An 11,742-nucleotide genomic window follows, 5' to 3' on the forward strand; every position below is an offset into this window, starting at 1 on the left:
AAATTTGTGGCCTTTCAGCCAGTGGCTGAACTTGTCACAGACTGACCATTTTAAAGCCAGAAACTCTAAACAGTGAGCTGGGTAGTACTTTTGGGACTGAGATAACGACTTGCTGGCGAGAGCAATGGGTCTGGCTCGTGATTCACCTTCTTGAATTTGAGACAGCACAGCGCCTATGCCATCCAAATATGCATCAGTTGACAGCATGAGGGGACGGGTGAAGTCAGGATGTGCCAAGACGACACTAGAAACCAGTGAAACTTTCAGGTTTTCAAAAGCCTTTTCCTGCTCTGGTGTCCAGTCAGATGCACACAACTTCCTGCTTGACAGTTTCTTTTTGTGTTGCCTGCCTTTTCTTTTCTCACCCTTCAACAGATCAAAGAGTGGCTTGGCGGTGGCAGAGTATCCAGAGTATCCCTAAAAAAGATCTTATCCGCCTCTGGGATGGGGTCATGCCATCAGTGTCCATGAGGTCAGTGTTTGTCATGTTTGTGATGTTCTCAACCTTGAGAAAAAAATGATTTCATTTTATTTGAATTTCTTTATTTCTTGAATGAGATGTGAATGACTTTGACAAGTCAGCTGATTATGATCAGGATGTTGACCGGCAAGTAGCGGTCTGCTGTTTAACCTGAAATGCCTTATTGAGATTAACAATCTTTTTCAGCAGTGTCTGGTGCAGAGTGACGATGATCATTACTATTTACTAATTATCATTATTAATTATTATTAGGTTCTCTTCGTTTCATACATACATTTTCTTAACTTTTTCATTTTTGATAAACATGATGTAGTCTGTGTAAAAACCACTGATTGTTATTCACACAACAAATTAAGGCAGACAATAGATAGAATCAAGACATTTATTGGTCTTATAATTCAATAGATTTTATCAAATCATACATAAAACAGCCAATATGATTTGCTTAAGCACATTTTGCTGATGTTGATGAATACAGAAAACACAGACATGGCAAATAACAAATCTGACTGGTTGTAGTACTGTCAGAGCTGGGGGCTGAGGCTGCAGTCTGACCAGGGGAGGGATGTATGGGGTAGGGGTGTGCCCAAATACAGTAAGTTATTCAGCAAAGCACAAATATTGTTGTTTTTTTTTATATATGAATATTTGTTTCACACAGGTATTATAAAAATTATTTGTTTTCGGGAAGAAAAAAAACCCCATGACAAATACCAGTGCACAGGTCAGTTATATTGCTATCTCAGTCTGTCATCTGCTCTGCTGTTACACCTATCAGCAGGTCTCAACAAGGGTAGTCACATCCACCTGCTACATGACGCACATTTCCTAATTTGGACATCACTCCCAGAGTTGGGGGTGTTCCCCAGAGATAAAGTTGAGCTACTGACACATGCAAAGTGCTCCCAAGGGACTCTCTATAACCTGTTGTTCCCCTTCTCCTTCCCACAAAGTTAGGTTGTAAAAAATAGGCAATAAATGAAAAGCGCAAAGCAAGAATCGCCTTTGAAATTCCTCTCTACACGTTACATGCTGTGCTGTCTCTGTGTTATGGGTGTATAAATAGATAGAGGTCTGTCTGCAATGAGGCGATGAGTTAAGTTTTAGCTCAGTAGTCAGCACAGTCATCTATGATCTGGAAGACTCCAGTTCGAGATCCAGTGTGGGGACCTCCTTTTAAGGTAGTTTATTCATGAACACTTATTCTAACACTTTAATTTTCTAGATTAAAAGTGTAATAAAAACAAAAACAAAAACAGGATTTTTAAGCATCTTTCCACTTTTATTCAAATACAAATACAAAGACAAATATTTTGTTGCCTCAATAAATATAGATACAAATACAAATACTGGGCCCCCTGCACATCCCTAGTATGGAGGTCTGAGGTGAAAGAGGATAACCAGAAGAGTCTGGACAGATTCTGGAGAGACAGAAGTCAATACGACTGAGACGACTGTGATATAATGAACATAAACTGTCTGTTTATGAACCAACAGCAGTAAAAGTTTCATTTCTCACCATGTTGCACTGATGCACTGAAAGACAGAAGATGAGACCAGTACAAAGAGACACAGGAGCTTTTACCAGGCTAATAAACACACACACACACAGACAAGCAAAATAAACATTACTTAACTGAAAAGACTTGTGCATATTTACATGACAAGCAGCATCAGGTCCATTGATCCACCTGATGATGTCACAGATGATGTCCATTCGCTGTGATCACAGAAAACCTTTGGGTTCAGATCAGGCTGGGTCTCTGGTGACTGTAAAGAAAACATGCGCAACCCAGTTAGACTGTTAGCACTGATCAGTACAGATCAGCTGTGGAAAAAGCATGATACTGAACTGAAACTAAGTACTCACCCAGTGTGCTATCCTCATCCTCATCCTGCAGCCATCAGACCTGAGTGAAGGCCACTGCTGAGGGTCAGCGGTGATGATGAGAAGGCTGAGCAGGTATCGGCTGTTTCTGTAGCTCCGGATGCAGCCACTTCATCCTGCTGTCTGTGACTCTGGTTTTACCAGGAAAACATATAATCACAGATAGAAAATACATTAATGCATTCACAACATATCAATCAGTCCTGCCGCTCCACATGCTGCCTCATAGTTCTTCAGCAGCTGAATGGACCTGAACTGCACTGATTTCAGGCAGAGAAAGACAAAACTAACAAAATCTGGATTTACTGAACCTGCAGCCTGTTATCAGAACACAGAGGACAGAAATTAGGGATAGGGTGTAAAGATGAGAGAAATTAAATGAAAATAACACATTTCAATGTAGAATCTCAATAATTTAATTAATTTTCAGTGTGCACAAACCCTATACTAACTCCTCTGTCTTGTGTCAGTATCACTCTGGAAAGATTCTAGATCAGTTTCTGACAGCTCAGACAACAAGGTGCAGAATTCCCACACAACTCATTGATATAACTCACACTTTAAATATCACTGAGCTATCATTATCATTTATTTACTTAGTTACATCATGCACACCTGTGTCTACTGTTTATCTGACAAAGCCTGACATGGCTTTGTTTATCTGAACCAGTTTATCTGTCTGACTACATGAAAGATAATAATGCTACAGTGGTTTACTGTCAGTCACATTTGTTATTGTTGGTTGTTGTTATTACCAGTTCATATTACCAATGTCATCACATGGAGGGATTATCAATAATGTTATGTTATGAATATGACAACATTGTCTGTTACCGTTCATCCGGTTCCACAGTAGAGAAACAGCTGATTAAATGTCAGGGACAACCTTACTGAAGGCCAGCAGATGAATATCAGCTCGAATAAAGAAAAGTCTTGCAAGTTTCATTCACCACAAACTTTAAAAAGGCACAAATATCTCATATGTTGGCTACAGTTTTCAGAGAAGTCATAATGTAGGCAAGAAGTCAAATTCTGAATTTGATGAATTTACTGTTTATCTGACCACAAATAAGACAAGAATTAGCACAACAGACGGAAAGCAGCTGTCAGCTGTTTTAGAGGCAAGGCGACTGTCTGGCAGCTCATGGATCCCGTTTTGCCCTTTTCTTTCTTCCTTGTGAGATCTCTTTTCCTGAGACTCCTGCTGTTGCTGCATTGAGAAGCCACACTGCTGCACGCCGGCCACAGCACCCCGCAGGACGAATAGACATGTTGCTGAGGTCCGCAGTTTGAAATGCAGTTTCAGGACATTTTGGAGGTTTGCACCGGCAGCTCCTGCCTCAGCTCCCAGCACCGACACCACACCGAGCTGCCCCATGATTTTTTTTACTTTTGGACAGTGCAAACCTCCAAAACGCCCTGAAACTGCATTTCAAACGGCGGACCTCTGCAACATGTCTATCCCTCCTGTGGTGCACTGTGGCCAGCATGCATCGGTGTGGGTCCTTGGTGCAGTAGCAGCAGTCCCGGGAAGAGAGATCTGACAAGGAAGAAAGAAAAATTCAGTGCCCCATATTTTCCAAACTACACATAATACAGCCTCTATGCTTGACTCAAACCGTTAAGTCATAGTCCTTCAGAATTAACATTTCCTATTACTCAACACCAGACACCCACTGTACATACAGTTAGGAAATGGCAGGCTAGCAGTGCGAGCATGGACGCTTGGCCAGTCCTAATGCTTGAATTTTATGGGTCGGTGTACCGTCTGACTCCACCTTCCCACAGGCTGCAGCCATTACCTTCTCCCCTGAGCCGCTGTCAACAGGATTTAAGCACGCTGCTGCCACCTAGCGTCTACAGTTATCAAGTCCAGCCTGCATTAAACCCCCCTCTTTACCGCTGTGACATCACTGTGGTACTGCGGCAGGAAGTGTGCCAATTTAATGGAGTACCACCTGTAAAAGAACATAAAACATTAACAAAAGTGTATCCTGCACAAACATTTAAGTCAATGAGCACATCTCTCTCTCTCTGCATGTGTGCTTCTTACTGTTATGTACTGATCAGCTGGACACCTTGCATAAGACTCCCAAGATGTTTGAGAAACTATAGTTTGGATGCAGCAGTGATGTGTTTTGAATTGTGATTTTAATGTTACAGTTTTTGTCATATTGGTGTGTTTACAAGTTTAGTTATGCCTATGTGCTCTACAATTATTATTTCTCTGGTAGTAGTGCGTGTATAATTTACCTTTACATAAAACAGAAGCAGAGCAAATCTTTTAAGAAGCAGCAGTTTTTTAGACTGAGTTCTTTATCTGCATTTTTTTTTTTAACAAACATTAATTAGTCAGCACAGCACAAATTGCTCATTCCAACATTGCTATCGCAAACCGCTCCTCTGTTTTATGGTCAAGTGTAGAGGGACAGATGAGGGAATTTCTCAGCTCTGTTTCTGGAGAAACCAAAAACTTTCAGCTTTGGGAAGCTGTGGCATGGGGTTTTTCCAGGAAAGTGGGAGATCTTCTGGCTTCCCAAGCAGGAAAACTACTTGCACATTTATGGTGGGAAGGTTGTGACAGTTGAGATAATTATATGAGGTTTCATCATCAGTCCTTCTCTTGGGACCTTACTCCAGATCTGCTTCTACATGATCTTTTTCATCACTTTGCACAAAAACAAATTTTGCATAATCAGTAGCCTCAGCTATATCTTCATCTTCAGAGCTACTGTAAGAGGAAAAGCAAAGAAAAACAATGATTTCCAACATTCAACCACTGTTAAAAAAAATCAACAGAGGAGTTGAGGTCTTAATTAAAATATAATAATGAATTGAATAAATTGGACACAGTGTGAGACCTGAGGCATGCATTTAAGGGTTGAGCTGTACTTATGTTCATTTTGTCAAGAAGATCAACAAATATAGATTTGATCAACATGTCAGTGCAGGAATTTCTGTTCACCTGGTTAACAGGTAGTATGACCTGTGATAAGATTACTGACTGTCCCATTCCTTACAAGATGTAGGCTGTGATCTACAGTTCAGTATTTGAGGAGATTCAACCATTTTCCTGTTGTTTTGGCAATTTAGTGTAGACACATTGCTTTTTCAGTTTAGGTTTTTATTTTCTTACAAAGTTTTTCATTCAGGTAACAAGGTTTTGTTTATTTATTTATTTATTTTTTACCAATAATTGATGCTTGTTTTATGTGGATGCAACAGTATGTTGTATGAATGCATTATGTGATGATTAAAGATTAAATATGAGTCGGACATTTGTCTCATCACACTTACAGAGGAGATATTTAAGCAAAGAAGGAGCTGAGACACAATGCGAGTCTGCATGTGTGCATGAATAATGAAATTTGGCATGTGCATACATGAGCCGACATATGTTATATGTTAATGTCTGCATACGAGTATATGAAATCATGTCTGACCAGTGATTTATTATGTGAGTGTTTGTGTATACATGACTTGGCAGTCTGAATATGTGTGTTTGTTTTAACAGTTTGTTTGTGTGTGTGTGTGTGTGTGTGTGTGTGTGTGTGTGTGTGTGTGTGTACGTGTGCGTGCATGCGTGTGTGTGTGTGTGTGGATATGGGAGGTTGAGTGTTCATTCCAATTCCTTTATCAGCTAAATAAGCTAGATGAAATTGCTGCAGCCTAATCATTAAGCCATATAATTACAAGGCTGGGTCCTGGTGTTTTTAATGACAGCAGCCCAGCTTGAGCTTTATCATGGAAACAGAATGACCTGGGGGGTTTGGGGGGACGCCTGCTTGTTTTTCAGGGAATTGACTTTTAATTTGAAAGCATCTCTCTTTGTCTCTTTTTCTGTTGTTCTGCCTGTATCTGACTTCATGTGTGCTGTGCTGTGCTGTGCTGTGTGTCTATCAGTTCTCTATGGGATTGTCTATACCTTTGTTATTTTCACTTACTTTGCTGGCACTCCTGTTTATCACTAATCATATTTCTAAGCATTAAAAACCTTTTCAAAACAACACTTATACCCTGTGTATATGTTGGTTTGAAAACCTAACCATTCAGTGACAAAGCATATATTTTACAGTGGTATTTTATCTGTAAGCATTTGCTCTGAAAGCATACATTATATAACCATGTCTGTAGCAATGTAGTGTGTATGTGTGTCTGTCACTGTAATTGCTTCTCACCAATCTCCCTGGAGAAAACACCTCCCAAAGGAGATATCATCAAAAGATTGGAGGCTCTCATCTTGTCTCTCTGCTTCATATGAAAAGACAAAAAATCTTTTAATGTCTGACTTCGGCTACTTGATAAAATACACCATTTAATTAACTTATAGAGCAGGAAATCCACGTTGTGAACAGACAACACATGGTGAGTGTAGTATGTGGCAATGCATGACATCTTTATTTGAATTCCCACCATATTATACCAATGATTAATAGAGATGTTTTTATAGATTATATTTTTAAAAGCCTCAGATCAGGCTGAAGTTCAGTGGTCATTTGTGCTAACATCACTTGCTTATATTTAATTGTGATCTTGGTCTGGGATTTTTGGATGTTTTTTTGTTGTTGTTGTTTTTTTTGGAGCTCTTACTGTTATGCTGAATTAATTCATTGGTAGCTATGGTACTGCACTGCATTCTTCATTCTCTTCACAAATGAGTTGCTACTATTCCTTGATGCCACACAAAATAAGGGAAATTATACTGTATATGAAAAGATGGGAAGGTATAACCTTTCAATAAAAACAAACCACAATGCCATTTCTTCTTACAGAGAACAATGTAATATATATGATCTTACCAAGACAGTAAATATTCAAATTTTCTGCCCAATAATTTGATTTTTGTGAAATGTTCACTTGGTCATCATTGATAGACCATCAATAGATAAATTGAGATAAAAAAAGGTGGGGTCAGTAGAATGCCACTTTAGACCAGATCCTGTCCGTCACAGAAAAACCAGTGAAGCGTCTCAGGAAGGTCTTTAACTGCAGTCTGAAGCACATAGACTCCATCAAGGCTATCAGCGCTGACCAGGAGGGCTGGTTGAGAGCTGTAGACAAGTCTGGGCTCCCCATAAGATTCAAGGCCTGGGTCTACCAGCACAGGATCCTCCCAAGAATCCTCTGGCCCCTGCCCCCTATGACTGTAGTGGAAGGCTTTGAATATGAGGTGAGCAGTTATCTCCGCAGATGGCTGGGCTTGCCATACAGCTTCAGCAGCACTGTGCTGTACGGGAACAGCAATAAGCTTAGGCTCCCATTCAGCTCTGTCAGGGAGGAATTCATCATGGCATGGACACAAGAACACCTGCAGCACACCAGATTTAGGGACACCAAAGTGTTTGGTGCAGGGATCACTGTGAGGAAGATGGGGCAGTCTAGCAGGCAGGAGCTAAGCTGAAGCAAAAGGCCCTTCTTGGGAATGTGGCAAAGGGCAGGGCTGGACTTGAGAGCTTAACATTAACCCAATATGACACTGCCAGCAGGAAGGAGAGGTGGAAGAGTGGAGGAAGAGCGAGCAAGCAGAACAGTGGCAATGAAACAACAGGGTGCCTGGATGAAGTGGGAACAGGCAATGGAGTGGAATGTCACCTGGCAGGACATCTGAAAGTGGAAACCCCAGAGGATCAAATTCTTGATTCAGGGGATCTACAATGTCCTCCCTAGCCCATTCAACCTGTTCACATGGGGCAGAGTAGAAACACCCGCACTCGCACCCCTGTGTTCCAAGACATCGACTCTCAAACACATTCTGAGAAGCTGCTCCAAAGCACTGAGCAAGGGGCGCTAACACTAGAGACATGACCAGGTCCTCAAGACCATCTCTGAGGCAATCAGCAAAGGGATCAGTGACAGCAGATAGGCCCACGTTACAGCTAGGATGATTGTGTTTGTCAAGGAGGGAGAGCAGCCGAAGAAGAGACCCAGGAACTGCTCTGTTGGTTTGCTTTCCACAGCATGAGACTAGGTGATGACAGGTGACCTGGAGAGGCAGCTAAAAATTGCATGACATATCATCCAGTCCTCATTGAGACCAGACATCATCTTGGTTTCTGAGGCCACAACACAGCTCATCTTACTGGAGCTAACTGTGCCCTGGGAGGAGAGGGTGGAGGAGGAACAAGAGAGGAAGAAGGTGAAGTACCAGGAGCTGTGTAGGACTGCCACAGGAACAAGTGGAGGACCAGGTACATGCCAGTGGAGGTGGGCAGTTAGGGGTTTGCAAGTCATTCCCTCAGCAAAGCCTACAGAACCCTGAGCATTACAGTAGCAGGCAGGAGAGGAGCCATCAACCACAACATAGACATGGCAGAGAAAGCATCTAGATAGCTCTGGCTGAAAAAGGGTGACCAGTGGGTTCAGTAGAATGCCACTTGGACACAACCCAAGGCTTGATCAACCTTGGTCGGGTCACCTGGACGAGGGTGTCTGTTGCAAGACTCGAAACACCTGACTTCAGGATACAATACTGATGATGTGTTCAAGCATTTGCATCAGAAGATGTATGAAAAATAGCTGAGTGGGTTGAGCAGCAACATTCTCACTACCAAACACAATGTGTTTAGTGTTCATTGTTCAATGCTCAATCCTAATTTGTCCATTTTTACCCATTTAGTAATAGTTTGCAGCTCAACATGTACAGTAGATTCTCTCTTATGTCTCTATGATGGTGAAGCACAGAACCGAGTTGAGTCATCTATATACCTAACCACATCAGCATTTTAAAAAACAATATAATTTATAAACTCTAAATAAAAGCAGACTTTTTTGCCGTCAGAGAAGTTTCTATTGAAAAATACTCGCTGTGTTCTTCCGGACAACCTTTACCTCAGTGACATGGTTCTATCTGTATGGGTCAGCCAACCCTCCTTCACGACCAGGGTTGAATGTGGGTCGGAGGCTGCCCGGCTTTCATGATCTGGCGTGAAATGTGAAGGAGAGACAAAGGAGGAGAGAGAGAGAGAAATAGAAAGTAGAGATCAAATGAAAACTATGCTTTGATCTGCTAATTAGTCAATGTAATTCTCAGGTTTATCAGTGAAGTGTATGAACTACACAGCAGACTGCAGCCTCTGCTAACAGGGAGACGCAGGATGACAGCTGTCTCATGAATGGGTTCCACACAGTATGAACACATGTTGAATAGAACCACACATCTACTGTCTACTAAAGTGGTAACATCTTTCTGATCCTTCTCATCCATCTTACATAGTGTGAACACACCATGTCAGTGAGTGAGCATGCACAACACCAAAATTAATGTTAATTAGATAAAGGTGATATCATCTGCTGCTGATGTTTTTTAATTTTGAACAGAGACTGCAAGAGTCAGTTAAAAATGATAAGCTGCTATTGCTGTTTGTTCATGAGGTAAGATAAGGTCTGAGGTAAGATAAAAGATTTCTTAGTGTCAGGATTGAGCAAAATCAGGTATTTTGCCAACCTAGAACCAGATCCAAAATGAAAGCCATCAGAACTCTCAAATGAAACTCATCAGATCTCTAATAAAGTATAGTACCCCTGACATGGCAACTGATAGCATTGCCTGAGTAGCCCACCTGTATCCTGGAAGTAACAGTATATAACCCAGTTTAGACATGCCATAACAATATCATAAGCCTGTAAAGAAAGAGAGTGAAAACCTGGCAAGATAGTTAGCAGCTTGAATACAAAGGCTACAAGGTAATTTTAATTTCATTCAAATGCAGGAGGAACATGTTGGAGCATCAACTACAATTGTAGCCTTCAGAGGTTGCAGACAGTTCCAAAAATACAATCATTTAGCCACCCTCTGACACAGTTCAAGTTTCTTCAACTTATTCACCATTTGAAAACACTTCACATCCACCAGGCCCTCCACTTTCATCATGACAGGGTCTTGACTGTGGATTAATTAGCGTGAGATGACAGAATGGCAACACCACAGCAAAGTGTGTTGCTCTCAGGCCCCAGGTGGAGCACTGAGAACAATATCTAAAGATCACAAACATCTGCCCACAAGGGCCACCAGACATCCAGTCCTACACAGCAGAGCAGCAAATACAAGAAGAGCACTTTATCTGTGATCAGCTGTACCAAGACCATCTAACAAAACACCAGACCCAAAAGACCACTTCCCCAAGAGAAGGTAGGGGTTTAAGGTAATGTTGTATCTAATTGGTTTCAAGTATTGATAGGTGTAGTGTTATTGCCAAAATATGTCATTAACATATTAGTAGATATTTCTGGATAAAAATCAAAATTCTAATCCCAGTCAACAGCTGTCTATAGGAGAAGTCCCAAAAGGAATTAAGTACTGTAAATCAAAAATTAAAACACAAACCCAATATAGGAGGGGTAGGGGTCCCCTGCTAAAAGCAAGTATATACAAGGGGAAGCAAAACACACAATTATAAGTGCTATGTGGCTAAATTCTTGCTCAGAAGGAACCTTACTAATACAATATTCTATCGCTTATTCAGTCCATTTGGGTGGAAAGTATTTAATTTGTTAATCCACATCCTTTCTGCCTTTTGTCTTTGGGCTCTTGACCAATGAACATTGCTCTCTAAGCCTCTATATTCAAGATTTTCTTTGCCATGCTGATTAAAATGTCTATATAAAACATTTGGGTTAGGGTTAGGGTTAGTGAAGCAACCTCTCACTTACGAGAGAGGCTGCTTAAAGAGGATTAGGGTTAGGTTTGGGATTAGTTGTGCCAACTCAAATGCCAGTTCATGACATTTCATGGCACTTAGACCATGAAACATTGTATACCCTGTTCTTTTTACTTCTCCTAGTTGTTTTATATCCATGTATTGTTTTAAAGTCATCTTGTCGATCTTTATGTCCCTTGCCACCTGACTTCCCATTCTGTACCTCTCCCACTCCCACAATCCAAAAAAGGAGTTGAAGCCCTGTCTTCTGTTTATAGAAGCGTGGAATGACGGTTTTTGGTCTAAAATTCAAAATGCCACATCATTTCAGTGATAAAATGTAAGAATGCAAAGTAGAATTAAATTAAAGTAAAACTTCACTTTATTTTACAGTACACTAATAAAACGTAATAAGCTGCGCTTTGTATCAAAGTAGACAAAAACTAGAAATGTTTTTATTAGACAGTAAACACAGTTATATCCTAATTAGTCACCACACACCTAAATTATGCTGTAATGGGAAACCACATGTAATGCTGTATTAGATCCAAGATATACTATACTTAGACACTATTATACCAAATTATACTCTAATTAGAAACCAAAAAGGAGATCCTAATACACTAGACATATCATAGTGTAATTAGAAATCAAATACAATGCCATATCAGATCCAAAATATGCAATAGTTATACGCTATTCTACCCTTACTAATAATGAATTAGTAATTAGACAAA

The 11,742-nt window shown here is 40.6% G+C and overlaps 1 pseudogene; it reads left to right on the forward strand.

The window, feature by feature from the left end:
• Positions 1-4,086: 4,086 nt before the first annotated feature.
• Positions 4,087-8,735, forward strand: LOC137183756 (uncharacterized; annotated as a pseudogene).
• Positions 8,736-11,742: the final 3,007 nt, after the last annotated feature.

This window comes from Thunnus thynnus, chromosome 5, assembly GCF_963924715.1.
Source record: "Thunnus thynnus chromosome 5, fThuThy2.1, whole genome shotgun sequence".
NCBI lineage: Eukaryota > Metazoa > Chordata > Actinopteri > Scombriformes > Scombridae > Thunnus > Thunnus thynnus.